Source organism: Bos indicus, chromosome 14 (assembly GCF_029378745.1).
Source record: "Bos indicus isolate NIAB-ARS_2022 breed Sahiwal x Tharparkar chromosome 14, NIAB-ARS_B.indTharparkar_mat_pri_1.0, whole genome shotgun sequence".
Taxonomy (NCBI): Eukaryota; Metazoa; Chordata; class Mammalia; order Artiodactyla; family Bovidae; genus Bos; species Bos indicus.
In genome coordinates this window covers 29730782-29745626 of record NC_091773.1, presented here as the reverse complement: position 1 = coordinate 29745626, position 14845 = coordinate 29730782, and the positions used below count along the sequence as shown (strand labels likewise).

The 14845-nt window shown below is 36.8% G+C and overlaps 1 protein-coding gene across 1 annotated transcript in view; it reads left to right on the top strand.

The window, feature by feature from the left end:
- Window positions 1-14845, top strand: part of CYP7B1 (cytochrome P450 family 7 subfamily B member 1) — a 175256-nt gene that overhangs the window by 47831 nt on the left and 112580 nt on the right. The gene's annotated exons all lie outside the window — the stretch shown is intronic.

Below are 14845 nucleotides of genomic sequence, written 5' to 3'. Positions count from 1 at the left end.
TCAACTTATTACATCTGTAAAGCCTCTATTTTAATTTTATTTTTTTAATTAAATTAATTATTTTAATTGGAGGCTAATTACAGTATTGTAGTGGTTTTTGCCATACATTGACATGAATCAGCCATGGGTGTACATGTGTTCCCCATCCTGAACCCCCCTCCCACCTCCCTCAGGGTCATCCCAGTGCACCAGCCCTGAGCACCCTGTCTCATGCATTGAACCTGGACTGGTGATCGATTTCACATATGATAATATACATGTTTCAATGCTGTTCTCTCAAATCATCCCACCCTTGCCTTCTCCCACAGAGTCCAAAAGTCTGTTCTTTACATCTGTGTCTCTTTTGCTGTCTCGCATATAGGGTCATCATTACTATCTTTCTAAATTCCATATATATGTGTTAATATACTGTATTGGTGTTTTTCTTTCTGATTTACTTCACTTTTAAGAGATTAAGACCAATTATACTTTTTAAGCCAGTATAAAGGGTTTATTCCATAAAGTAATTTCCAAGTTATATTCCTAGTATGAATAAACATTTTGCCATTTTCCCCTCTCATATCTGTAAAAAGAACTTTTGTTGTGATAAGTGATATTCACAAGGATGACCTGAGGGGCCATAATGACACATCATCCATCAAAGAATAATTACATAATGTTCATAATATTGTACTTAACAATAGCTAATTATGATTGGGCTTTTACCCGGTGTCCATGGTGAAGTTCAGTTTCTTTACAATTTCCTGCTCCAAACTAACAAAATGAAAAGGGTATTAGAATATGTTGTGGGCTGAACTGTGTTCCTGCCTCCCTCCAACTGATGGCTCACCAAGGCAGGAGACACAGGAGACGAGAGTTCAATCCCTGGGTCAGGGAGATCCCCTGGAGAAGGAAATGGCAACCCACTTCAGCATTCTTGCCTGGAAAATTCCATGGACAGAGGAGCCTGGTGGGCTATAGTAAATGGGGTTGCAAAAGAGTCTGACAGGACTTGGCAGCTAAACAACAGCAGCAGCATAAGTGGTATTTCATATGGCATTTGTCTTTTTCTGTCTGACTTACTTCACTTAGTGTGATAATCTCTAGGTTCATCCATGTTGCTGCAGATGGCATTATTTCATTCTTTTTTATGGCCGAGTAGTATTCCATTGTATGCGTATACCACATCTTCTGTATTTATTCATCTGTCAATGGACATTTAGGTTGTTGTCATGTCTTGACTGGCTGTTGCAGATAGTGCTTCTATGAACATTGGGGTGCATGTTTCTTTTCAAATTAGGGTTTTCTCCAGGTATATGCCCAGGAATGGGATTGCTGAATCATATAGTAGCTCTGTTTTAGTTTTTTAAGGAAAGTCCATACCGTTCTCCATAGTAGGTGTACCAGTTTACATTCCCAACTGTGTAGAGGGTTCCCTTTTCTCTACAACCTCTCCATCATTTATTGTTTATAGACTTTATAATGATGGTCATTCTGATCACTGTGAGGTGATACCTCATTGTAGTTTTGATTAGTGTTAAATAATTTGTGATGTTGAGCATCTTTTCATGGTCATCTGTATGTCTTCTTTGGGAAAATGTCTGTTTAGGTCTTCTGCCCACGTTTTGATTGTGTTGGTTTTTATTTTTCAATTGTTTAAGCTGTTTGTGTATTTTGGAAATTAAACCCTTATTGGTCACACTGTTTGCAATTATTTTCTCCCATTCTGTGGTTGTCTTTTTGTTGTGTTTATGGTTTCCTTAGTGTGCAAAAGCTTAAAAGTTCTATTAAATTCCATTTGTTTATTTTCACTTTGATGGCACCCCACTCCAGTACTCTTGCCTGGAAAATCCCATGGATGGAGGAGGCTGGTAGGCTGCAGTCCATGGGGTCACAAAGAGTCAGACACAACTGAGTGACTTCACTTTCACTTTTCACTTTCCTGCATTTGAGAAGGAAATGGCAACCCACTCCGGTGTTCCTGCCTGGAGAGTCCCAGGGCCGGGGCAGCCTGGTGGGCTACCGTCTATGGGGTCGCACAGAGTCGGACACGACTGAAGCGACTTAGCAGCAGCAGCAGCAGATTCCATTTGTTTATTTTCACTTTTATTTCTATTCCTTGGGAGACTGACATAAAAAAATATTTCTACATTTTATGTCAGAGAATTAAACATGGTTTTGAACCCATGTTTATATGTCTTCAAAGCCTTTCTCTTAACAACCCATGCTGCCCCCTCTCTTAAGCAGGTGGTCTATCAATATTATTTAGAAATGATTTCAGCGATAAATGTAGAACTATCTCCTCTAAATTTTAAACTCTCATTATTAGAAAGGCTAGTTCACAAAAATGGTCTGTTATCCAAGAATTTCATTAATAAAAGTTAATATTACATATTAAATAATTCATCTTTGGTAATTTTATTTCCATGAGTGAATTTACTGGAAAAAGTTCCACTTGTATTGATTTTATAGTGTGTAAATGTAACAAGATAAATTCCTCCAGGAGATGCTAACAGAAAGAGTTTAAGTTTATAAGAAAAATGTGTTAGAGATAGAATATTATAAAATAAATAATTTAGGAAATTAATAACATTTTTTAATGCACTCAGTGTGTTCATGGGGAAGTTTAGCTTCTTTCTAATGAAAAGAAACAGTTCTGCTCCAGTCTAGCAAAATGAAAAATGTATTTTTATTTGAAAACCATGCTGTTTACTCTGTCTTTCTTTTTTATTGGGCTGAACCATATGATTCTGGGATGGGTTAGAAGTTGAAGCTGAGAAACAATCAAATGACCTACTTAATCTTTGCTTATAAATTCTCTGTGGGGGGGGTGAGTAGTAATTTATTTAAAAAGACTGTGGACATAATGATACATTTTCTTTTGTCCTCTTCCATCCTGTCATCGCCTGATGTCTTAATATTAATACTTACCATAAAGGAAAACATTTTCTAGTTTTCTGCATATACATCCTGAACATGTTTTGTTAGATGTATACCTAGATATTTCATTTTTGGTGCTATTTTAAATAGTATTGTGTTTTCTTTTCAAACTCCAATTTTCATTGATGGTATATAGGAAAGCAGTTGCCTTTTATATATTAATCTTGTATCATATAACCTTGCTATAAGTGATTATTTGTTCAAGGATTTTTTTTTTTGTTCGATTCTCTAGGATGTATGCATAGAAGGTCATGTCATCTACAAATAAAGAGTTTTATTTCTTCCTTCCTCTCTGTCTCTCACAATCTGCATACCTGTTGGATTTCCACCATGACATTACATGGAAGTATTGAGGGGTATGTTCTTGCCATGTTCTCTGTCCTAAGGGAGCATGTCCAGTTCTTCACCATGAAGCTTTCTTCCTTTCTTTATGTAGGTCCAGGTTGTTGACCTTATCTTTTTCCTTTTCTCTAAAGAAATTCTTTGAACATTTCTTGCAGAGCAGGTTAGCCAGTGATGAATTCTTTCAGTTTTTGTCTGAGAGAACCATTATATCTCCTTTACTTTTGAAGGTTAAGTTTGGTGCGTATTAAATTGTTTTTTTTTCCTAACACTTAATATTTCAATCCATTCTCTTCCTGCTTGCATGAAGATAATTCTGCTGTAATTCTTATCCTTGTTCCTCTTCAGGTAAGAGTTTTTTCTCCTCTGATTTCTTTCAGGACTTTGTCTTTAGTTTTCTTCAGTTTGAGTATGACGTGGTTAGGTGTGGAATTTTCAGGATCACTGCTTGATGCTTTTTGAGCTTCCTGCATATGTGTGGCTTGATATCTGTCATTAATTTAGAAAATTCTTAGAAGAAAATGAAAATTTTGAAAATATTTTTTGTTTTGTTTTCTCATTTCCTCTTATTCCAATTATGCATTTGTTACATATTTTGAAATGTTCCCATGGATCTTGGATGCTTTATTCTGTTTTTTTCATTCTTCTTTTCTTTTATATTTCAGTTTCATGAGTTGTGAATTGAAGTGTTTTTAAGCTCACTGATTCCTTCCTTGGCTGTGCATATAGGTGAGCCCAGCAAAAGCATTCTTCATTTTTGTTACACTTAAAAAAATTTTTTTCTAGTATATGTTTTTGATTCTTCCTTAGAGTTTTCATCTCTCTTGTCTACATTATGCATCTTTTCTTAAGTGCTGTATATTTTTTCCATGAGAGCCATTAACATATTCATCGCAGTTATTTTTGATTCCCTGTCTTGCAATTAATTCCACAATCAATGTAATACTGGAGTCTGGTTCTGAGGCTTGGTTTATCTGTTCCGAATGTTTTCCCATTGATTATCAAGACTGTTTGGTTTATATAGTTATCTCTGTGTTTTTGAACTACAGAGCAAAGTGAGGACTGCCTCTGTGTGTGTATGTATGTGTGTGTACATGTGTGCACATTCTGCTCAAGTAATGAAGTACTTAACACAGGAAGTTTTCCCTTTGCTTTGATGTATCAGATAACATAAAGCCATCTGAGTGTCTATCTTTGAATTAGCTATTATCTTTCAGCTTCTCTTTGATTTAGTTGTGGGAGTTTCTTTCCTCAATCTGATTGTTATTGAGCTAGAATTCCTATTATGAAATTTTCTCTCTTTTTTGTTTTTTATATATTTTTAAAACTTTTTATTTTGTATTGGAGTATAACCAGTTAACAATGGTGTGGTAGTTTCAGGTGAACAGCAAAGGAACTCAGCCATACGTATACCTGTATCCATTCTCCCCCAGATGAAATTTTCTCTCTTAACAGACCTTTTCTATGATTGCATTTTGAAGAATTTGGGAAATAGAAATTCCCTAAACGTTTTGAAATTAATTTCAGTTGTTTCCCTGATTTTTTAGAAGTGTGTGATAATTTCCTAGAGTTTTTCTTAATGATAGTAATAATGATAATAATCACATCTATTTACTGAATATTTGGTATGTGTCTGTTTCTTTGCACAAGTGCTTCATACAGATTATAAGAAAATATAATGTTTTTCTTAAAAAGTCTTTTACACATCATTACTGTTGTATCTTAGACTTTTTCCCAGCTGAGGCAAGGGGCTGACAGAGTGTAGGGAAGGGTCTTATTAGGATCTAGGCATTTCCCATTCACTGCATGAGATGAAGTGGCCCCAGTGGCCTATGACTTGCCCTCAGGAGAAGAGCTGCAGGTGCTGACCACTGAAAGCACCAGGAGGATCTAAAATTTGTTTTTACATTATACTCAGTAACAAAATACTTGGTAACTTGCTTGTATGATCTAAAAACTTAAACACAGCCCCAGTTTAGAAAAGGAACCAACCTGCTGCCTGGAGATACAGGCAATGAATGATAATTATACTTTCCAAATCCTCCAGTAGAAAACTCAATGAGCTGTGTTTACTTCTTTCTAGCATTATAAAAATTATGCATCCTTTTATGTGCAGAGACAGTTCCTTGGGGATGAAGAGTTATGCATGCTCATTAGCAGAAGAATATGTACCACAGCAGGCACTGCATACGCAACCCAAGACTTATGACCCTACTGTCCACATGAGTGGCAGGCATAACTTCTGTGTTGTGGCGGTGAAATGAGAGGATGAAGAGCTGATGATGAAATGAAGGACAACCATTTGAATGTCCTTGTTCTGGACTTTAGTTAAATATTCAAATATCTTTCAAATTAACCATGCTGCTTCAAAAGTTGGAGTCCAAGTGGGATTAAATCATATAACATTACTTTCTTGCTGAATTTTCTGTGTTTTGAAATGGAAGATACCTTTGGAATTCTCTCTTAGAATTGGCAAAGCACTTTGCCCTGCTATGAACCTTGATTATTGGTTTTACATCTTTTAATCCAAAAAGACTTTAAACTGTTTTCGTTGGTTTTTCTAGACTAATTTTCCCTGACTCTGTTGGCAAGTATATTAGCATAATCTTTGCCAAGAGATTTTTACTTGGTTAGCTGTTTCCTATGGTCTTTTTCAGTTTAGAAGAATGAACTAATAGGACTGAAGCAATCACCTTGATGTTGGAATCCTCATGATAATTATTCTTTTCAAGAATTCAGGTCCTTGGTGTCACTTACTCTTATGATCAATGCACATATTGTGTAAAGACCTGATTCATGAGAGTGATCATGAAAACTGGTTCATCGGCTAAATATACATTGAAAGATCTCAAGTGAACAGAAACTAATTGTGAAGAAAAAATAATTTAAGGAAAACAATGAATGTTCAGCATTATGTCCTTAGGAAATCTTGTCAGCAACAACAGCAAAAAACAGTGTATCATTACATGTGTTGTTTAAAAGAAGAGATATGAGAACTTAGGCTCTGAAATTAAGTAAAATAAATTATAAGAGACTGTAGATCTTCTTAGATCTCAGTCCTTGGAAGCAGAACTCCTGTGCAGGAACTTCCAGGGGAAACATTAAAGGAATGGGAAAAACCAGTCAGTGGGGGAGAAAACCATGGAAAGAGACTGATCTCAGGAAGAATCTCCCAAAGGGTGGGCTTCAGCCTAGTCCTACAGAAGACCTCTGGAATATGAATTACGTGTTGAAGGTTCATACTCTGTCACCACATAATCACTTGACTGTCTCAGGGTGTATAAGAAGGTCACAGCCCCTCAGGTCCTTCCCACTTTTTACGCCTGCAGCCAGGTAGCCCCAGCAGCCTGAGAGTTGTCCTCTGAAGCACTGCAGGCCAGGCTATCGAAAACTCCAGATTTCATTTTTATACATTTTTGTAACATAGGATCATCTGTTTAACAGACACTGTTGACTCCCTCTTATTCCTTTTTACCATTTCTGCATGCATCCCACCTCCTACATTACTGTATGTAAAATAGATAACCAGTGGGAGTTTGATGTATGACACAGGGAATCCAAAGCTGGTGCTCTGTGACAACCTGGAGGGATGAGGTGATGAGGGAGGTGGGAGGGGAGTTCAGGAGAGAGGGGGCATATGTATGCCTATGGCCAATTCATGTTGATAAATGGCAAAAACCATCACAATATTGTAAAAATTATCCTCCAATTAAAGTAAAATTTTTAAAAAATGTGTAAAAATTCAGGAAGGATATTTCAAATCTGGATAATTTCTCAGATTAAAGAAAAAAAATCAAATTGACCATCCCAAGAATCCTTGTGTGTTGTTTTGTTCTTAATCATATAACAAACACATGAAACCTGCTATTGATTGAGCTCCTACCAGTCACTAGCTCTTTGATTCTCAGGGCAGTGAAAATGGTTATTATTTCTCTCACTTCAAAGAGAACAGAAACTGCCAGAAGCCATGGTGCACCAAAAATGATTTTTGAATGAGCAAATGAATGGCCACACCTTTTTGAATTTAAGATGGGGCTTCCTTGGTGGCTCAGATGGTAAAGAATCTTCCTGCAGTGTGGGAGACTTGGGAGATGCGGGTTTGATCCCTGGGTTGAGAAGATCCCCTGGAGAAGAGAATAGCTACCCACTCCAGTATTCTTGAGTGGAGAATTCCAGGGACAGAGGAGCCTGGTGGGCTACAGTCCATGAGGTTGCCAAGAGTTGGACACGATTGAGCAACTAACACTATTGAATTAAAGATAGGCTGACATGTACTTTCATTCCATTATCTCATTAAAGTAAGTAAGTCAATGGCTCACTCAAGACACAGTGTCATCTGTCTGACTCTAAAGCCCTGGGTGGTTTAATCTGTTCCAGTATACAGACGGCTCACGATTTGCGATGGTTCAACTTAACGGTTTTTTAAGTTGACAATGGTGTTAAAGTGATAGCACATTCCGTAGAAACTGTACTTGAATTTTGACCTTTTCTTGGATTTTCCTGATGCTGAACAGCAGCAGCAAGCCACAGCTTCCCATCAGCCATGCCATCACAGAGGTGTAACAACAGACACTCTTATCGCCATTCTGTACCTGGACAACAGTGCTGTTTTTCACTTTCAGTACAGTAGTCAATGAAATTACACGAGATATTCAACCACTTTATTATAAAATAGGCTTCATGCTAGAGGATTTTGCCCTGCTGTGGACTAATATAAGTGTTCTGAGCATGTTTAAGGTGGGCTTGGCTAAGCTCTGATGACTGATAGATTAGGTTCTTAAATGCATTTTTGACTTAGGATATTTTCTACATATAGTGAGTTTATCAGGACATGTAATCCCATTGTAAATGGAGGAAGATGTAAATGCCTTTTCAAAAGAAAATTGTTTTTAAATACCTCTGGTCTCTATTTCCCAAACAATAACAACTCCCTGTATTAGTACAGCTCCACACAGTTCACTTAGCCTTCCACATCCTTAGCCCATTTCATCTTCACCACCATCATCCTTACAAATTAGACAGCTGATATTCAGGGAGGTTGGGTAACTTATTCAAGGTCACAGAGCCAAGAAACAGTAAGACTCATGCCAAAGTAAGCTCTCTTGACTCCAAGGCCAGTGTTCTTTTCAAAATCAGTTGTTTTGATCATGTACTTTCTTTTGTTTTTAACACTGTGAGTTTCCCCCTGGGATACAAAGTGTTTTACAGAATTTGTGTCACTGTAGGGTCAGTGAATACATATTTGCTAAGCTGGTTGCCATGAAATTGCATTCAAACAAAGGACTTTCTGATCCCCACACCAACATATATTCTGTCTCCATATTTTCTCAGATACATGGACCTCTATACCGGTGGTCTGTGGTTCATTTTAAATCTCTTCTGAAACAAGTCTGATAATTAAAAGATGAAAAGGTTAAGGAATAAGAGAAACAATAGAAGTTTTTGGCTTACATTTTTCTTTTAAAGATCAGAGGGCTGAAAAAGGTTTCTTATCTTACGTAAAAGGTATCTATTTTTCCTTTAGTTTCATCTCAGGAAGAGGACACCTTAATTAGACTCCAGTGGGCTAGTTTAATTAAAAAATGTCAGTCAGATCCTCATAAGGGGACCAGATATCCATGAAATGGACCGTCTGTTTCCTCTGTGATTACTCAGAAATCTCTGACCCTCCACCCGACAGGGCGGCGTGTGTGGGGGTGTGGGGATGGGGGGTGAAGAGCTCGTGAGTTTCCCTTGCTGGAGGCAGAGTGGGCCCTTGGTAGGCCAGTGAGGGAGGGAGAGAAGCCAGGTAGATCAGCAGGACCCAGATTTCAACACTGAGAGACTTTGTCTATCGCTGTACTGAACTAAGGGATTCATGGTCATGAGTTCTATTCTCATCACTATGAAGAGACCTAAGAATTTAGCCATTCTTCCATTCCTGTTCCACTTTCCCACCTGTCTCCCTGCTTTCCTTTCTCCCATCTGTAGGCTCAGACCCTGCACTTTCGTGTATACGTGTCTGAGAACCATTTAGTGCTTTTTCAACTTGAATGCAAACAGTCCTGTGAGCATGTCACCTCCCTAAACCCTAGGGCAAACGTGGTGAAGGGTTTCAGAACCATGATATACTGAGGTCCTTCCCTCTTCTGGGTGTTTTAAAGACATGATTTCATTTAATGCCCACTTGATTATTACCTCACTTTGCACAGAAATGGAAAATGGAGGCTTAGAGAAATTAAGAGATTTCCCCAAAACTATAGAACAAGCATATGGAGAAACTAGGAATTGATCGGCAGAGCTACTCATGACCTGTTAAGCTTCTAACTCCAGGTGTTTCTCAGCCATCTCTTCTTTATGAAAATAGCCTTAATCTGATTCTGTACGTTACATGCTTATTTGAAAAATCTGGTATATTGGAATAATATGCTGTTTTCACTGAGGATCTCTTAAAAATAATAATAATTATTGTTATTAATAATAACAATAATTCTTGTTCAGCCAACCTTTACCAATATCTCCTACCTGTCCCCTCTACCTCCAGAACCCTTCTATACCTATATGAAGTGACACAGCCCTTCAAATGTTGCTCTAAGAGAATATAATTGGAATGAATTTGCAGGTGTGCACACAGCATGAATAGGGAGTTTGTTCATGTTAGTTATTTTAAAAATATATTCTCTTCATCTTTTCACTCAAGAGTAACATCATAGAAAAATTTCCTGGCCAACTGGTATAACTAGCACATTCTTTTAAAGGTATGTAATACTACCTAGGAGGCATGATCTATAGTTTTTCTACTTTGTTTCAGCTCTTTTTTTTCCCCTTTCTCTTTTCCTGAAGAAACAATTTTGTACTAAATATCTTTGTACTTTGTACTAAATATCTTTACATCTTATTTCATATTGGTGCTTTTATTTCTATGAGCTAGACTTTCCCAGAGGTGAGGTTTTGTAGGTTGAAGAGTATGCCTTTTTAAAATTTTAGTATCTCCAGATTGCCTAAGCAGTTTCTAGGACATGTGAAAATGCCATTTATCAAAAACCCATCAGATGTACATAAGAATGGACGCATGCGTTCCCAACTCTAATTTGGCCTTCTCAAACCCTGACTGTCCCTTATCAAATGTGTTATAAACATCCCAGTCCTGGATTAGGTACAAGCCAGACTCCACAGGATCAAATTGAGAACAGATCTCCAGAGATAATGTTTCCTTAGGTACGCCTCTACTGAATGTCTGGGTTATGTAAAACTCACAAAAGTTCTAGAGTTTACTTACAGGACATTTGGATAGCAGATTATTGCTGAGAAGATCAATTTGTGCATTTGTGTATAGAAACACCCCTTATGATGTATCATTATAGAGTCATGGGAATTAAGAGCTGGAACCGTTCAATTGATGATTCCTTCACAAATTGCATAGAATCTTTGAGAATGATATCTTGACAGCGTATGCCTTTGGTATGCTATGATGTTATCTTATTTTTGGCGCTTTCCTGAAAGCCTATTTTCAACGTGTTTTTCAAAATGTTCAAATTTTTTAAAAGAACAAGGCATGTATTTAAAGTTATTTTAAAGACCACTGATTCAGGGCTAATGGTTGTACAGTTTATTAATCAAATGTATTTAGCAGGAAAAAAAAACCCAGTTACAATTCACTGACAATTGGGGTTTTACTCTATTTTAACGTTATTTTAATGAGCTACAGATTTGAATGTGGCCTTTGTTCATCTGTTGCTTCCGCTCAATTGCAGTTTCACCCTAAGACGACACAAGACAGATTGATCAGGCTTCCAGTCATTGTGAGGCTTAAATGAAGTGAACAGGGCCTTATGTTTCTCTAAACCAAATGAGAGGATTAAGGCAAAAAGAAAAAGAAGGCAAAAAAAAAAAAAGAAAAAAATTAAGTCCCCCCGCCCCTCCCCAAAACACTCTAGACTAGACATTCTTTAAATCATGTTTGCTGTTCTTAAATCTTCTGCTTCAGTATCCCTGTTTTCCTAGAAGAACATCAGAAGATGACATCATAAAAATGAAGACTTGCAAACATCCCAAATATTAGTAGGTATATAAACGTGAGGGGAAATCTGCTGTCTCATCTCATTTGTGACACATGACAATTTCAGCACAAATGAGCATTTAAATTACATTAGATCTTCTTTAGTAGATAACGGTATGTCCAAACTTTAAAAGCTATTTATCATCTAAGTGAAGTGAAAGTCTCTCAGTCGTGTCCAACTCTTTGTGACCCCATGGACTATACAGTCCATGGAATTCTTCAGGCCAGAATACTGGAGTGGGGAGCCTTTCCCTTCTCCAGGGGATCTTCCCAATCCAGGGATTGAACCCAGGTCTCCCACATTGCAGGTGGATTCTTTACCAGCTGATCTGCAAAGGGAAGCCCATTATAGCTTGTTAAAAATTGTTCCACATTTATATGACGTATTGAAATGAAAGTAAAATTCCTTTGTATCAGTAATGATTCTTTGTGGTTAATATTTTCAACACTGTACATGATTGGGGGTAGCTTTTCCAATGAGCTGCCATACAAGGTCTGGCACATACTGCACCAGGTTTGGCTGCTCTTCTTCCTGTTTATAAGGATGGTCTACAGAGGCCATAGGTTCCATCATGCAGTTTTGCATTGTGTTGATCACTCTCTATGCTGCTTGTGCGTGTGTGTTAGTCGCTCAGTCGTGTCTGACTCTTTGCGACCCCATGGACTGTAGCCCACCAGATTTCTCTGTCCATGGAATTCTCCAGACAAGAATACTGGAGTGGACTGCCATTCCATTCTCCAGAGAAACTTCCCAACCCAGGGATTGAACCCTGGTCTCCTGCGTCGCAGGCAAATTCTTTACTGTTTGAGTTACAGGGAAGTCTGTAATGCTGCTTGAGCTGAAAAAAGAACTTCACAACCAGAAAAATAGAACTTAAGAGTGGTCTTAAAGCTGTAGGAAGCTATGTGGCTGCTTGGACCAACCTCATTCAGTAAGAAATTAATCATAGTTTCTGAACTTTCATGACTCTTCGGAAATTGAAAGCATTGCATACCCCCATTATGTTATTTAAAAAAAGGTTTTTTTCCTTTGGCCACAACTCAGTGCATGTGAAACTTTCCCAACCAAGAATCAATGCACATCCCCTGCAGTGGAAGCACAACGTCTTAACCACTGGACCACCAGGGAGGCCCTCATGTTATTTTTTAAAATTATAAATGGTTTATACTGAACACAAGTTTCATAAGTTAACCTTCTTAGGCAAGAACATCTTCTAATTAACAATAATTGTTTTTATGAATTAGCATTCTTTAGTGGAGCAATCCAGATTTGTTGGGCTTATTTGAACAGTACAGTAAATGCAAAAAAATAATACTTAATGATTCTTAATACTTAATATTGTATTATACAGGAAATAATATAGTATCAATATAAATATGAAATATTTTGTATATTGGAGATACTCAAGGACAGTTGTAAGTAGCATATATTTTTTAGCTTTTTATTTTTTATTGGCACATAGCTGGTAAGCAAGGTAGTGATAGTTCCAGGTGCGCAGCAAAGTGACTCAGCCATACACACACAAGTTACATACATTTTTAAAACTGCAAATTTCAATGAGAGTCCACTACTGAAAAATTCCTATTGCAAGTGCCGCGTGTTACAAATATGAATCTTTTCATCGTCCTTCACCTTCACTTATATGCTGGTTTTGTTTAAAGCAAGACAGACCTATTTTGCTTTTGTTTAAAGCAAGGCATACCCCCATTATGTTATTTCCCCGAGAGCTTGTTGCTTATTTTAATACTGTTTCTTTCCTTTTGATGATAGGAGCGATGTAGTAAGACCAAAACCATATAAAATAAAGTATAGAAACTAAGGTGTTTTAAAAAAGGAGTGGAGAAACACTATATCTATGGGATCCTAGAGAATTCACTTAGAGCTTTCTAGCAGCCAGAGCAGATGTGTATCTTGTACTTGAACTTCAGAGTCACTTGGTGAATGACAGGGTTGTTTGTGATTTCGGTGAAGGTAGGTTTTGTTTCATTGTTTGCTAGTTAAAATTCATGTGGAAGTTTTCATGCATTCTCTATTAAAAGAGAACACACCCACAAAAGAAACATGCAAGAAATATTGCAGGTAAAGAACTAAGTAAGAGTCATGTATTTTCCTGTCATTTGTCATTTGTGATTATGTGTGTGTGACTTTGTACTATTTTAGATTTTAATTTTGTTTTCTTTTTAATAATTTTTGGTTCAGAGAATAACATTTTATTATACATTTCATTCTCAGTACATTTTTGCATAAAGGAAAATACCTATTTGGAAGTGATTTACAAATAGATTAAATTCAAAATATAATTGACAGCCCTTTAGTAAACTGCTGAAAAAATGTGTTGAGAAAATATATATAACACTTCCATGTCACAGAGACCATTATGTTAGTTATTAATTGTGATAAAATTTGAAATTCATCCATGTATAGTTTTGTTAATTACATAATTTAAGAGAATATTTTTATCAAAGAGATTTATATTTTTTAACTAATACATCTTTTAAAATATGCACATGAATTACATTCTGGCCTCAGACAAAGATGGATGACTTAAAATTATGTAAAATAATGACACACAACCAATTTTAAAGAGCTTAATTTCCTTTTGATGGCATGTGTGTACAACCACTGTGTGGATGTTTTTGCATTGCTTTGAGCATTAACATTTTCTCTGAATATTCTGTGTATCTAAGTAACCATCACTGTGGTTCATTTCACTTAATGGTCATTCATATAAAATTAAAGCTTTGAGAATATTATTTGCTTCAGCTAATACCAGCTATATTACTCTTTTATAGGATGGCTGATATTTTCACATAACAGAGATTTTCCCGTCTCTTGACTTTTTTCATTTTATTGCATTGTTTCTTTTACTGAAAATAGACTCATAATAAGTTCAAGGTGAAGTTTTCAGGCTCAAAGCTATTAGTCAGTTTTCATGTAAACAATCAGCCGCAACCATCTTTGACATCATCTTTCTATTCATTCACCTTTGCATCCTGTTATGTAAATAACCATACCTGTGTGCTTTTAAAAATCACTATTTCTAATGGGCACATTAAAAAATCCTTAGGTATTCAATGCTTTTCTGCAAATAAATGTGAAGTGGGTGTATTGCGCTTTAGATTAAAGGCCAGTAAGGCAGACAAAAGGGACACCATTGCAAATTAAACCATAAAGGTCTGAAGTATTATTAGGAGGTTCACAGATACTATGTTCCAATCAGGCTCAATAAGGGCTGAATTCCTATTATGTTACTAAAGCCTTCAAAAAGACATGGGAAGGGACCCAAAGTTAAAGTCGTCAAATAAAACGCACTTAAGCCAAGAGCACATGAATGTATGACTGGGTAATGGGCCTTTCATCTTTGAAATAAAAACAGTCGAGTTCAATTGGAACTGAAGTTTCCCCCCTTTGAGAAAGTTTATTTTAATGAGTGTCCATTTTATGCGTGGGCTGCTCTTTAATCCGGCCTGTGCCATTGAAGTGTTACCCAATGAAGACGCAAGACAGATTGTCCAAGCTTGCGGCTATTGTTAGGGGTTGATGAA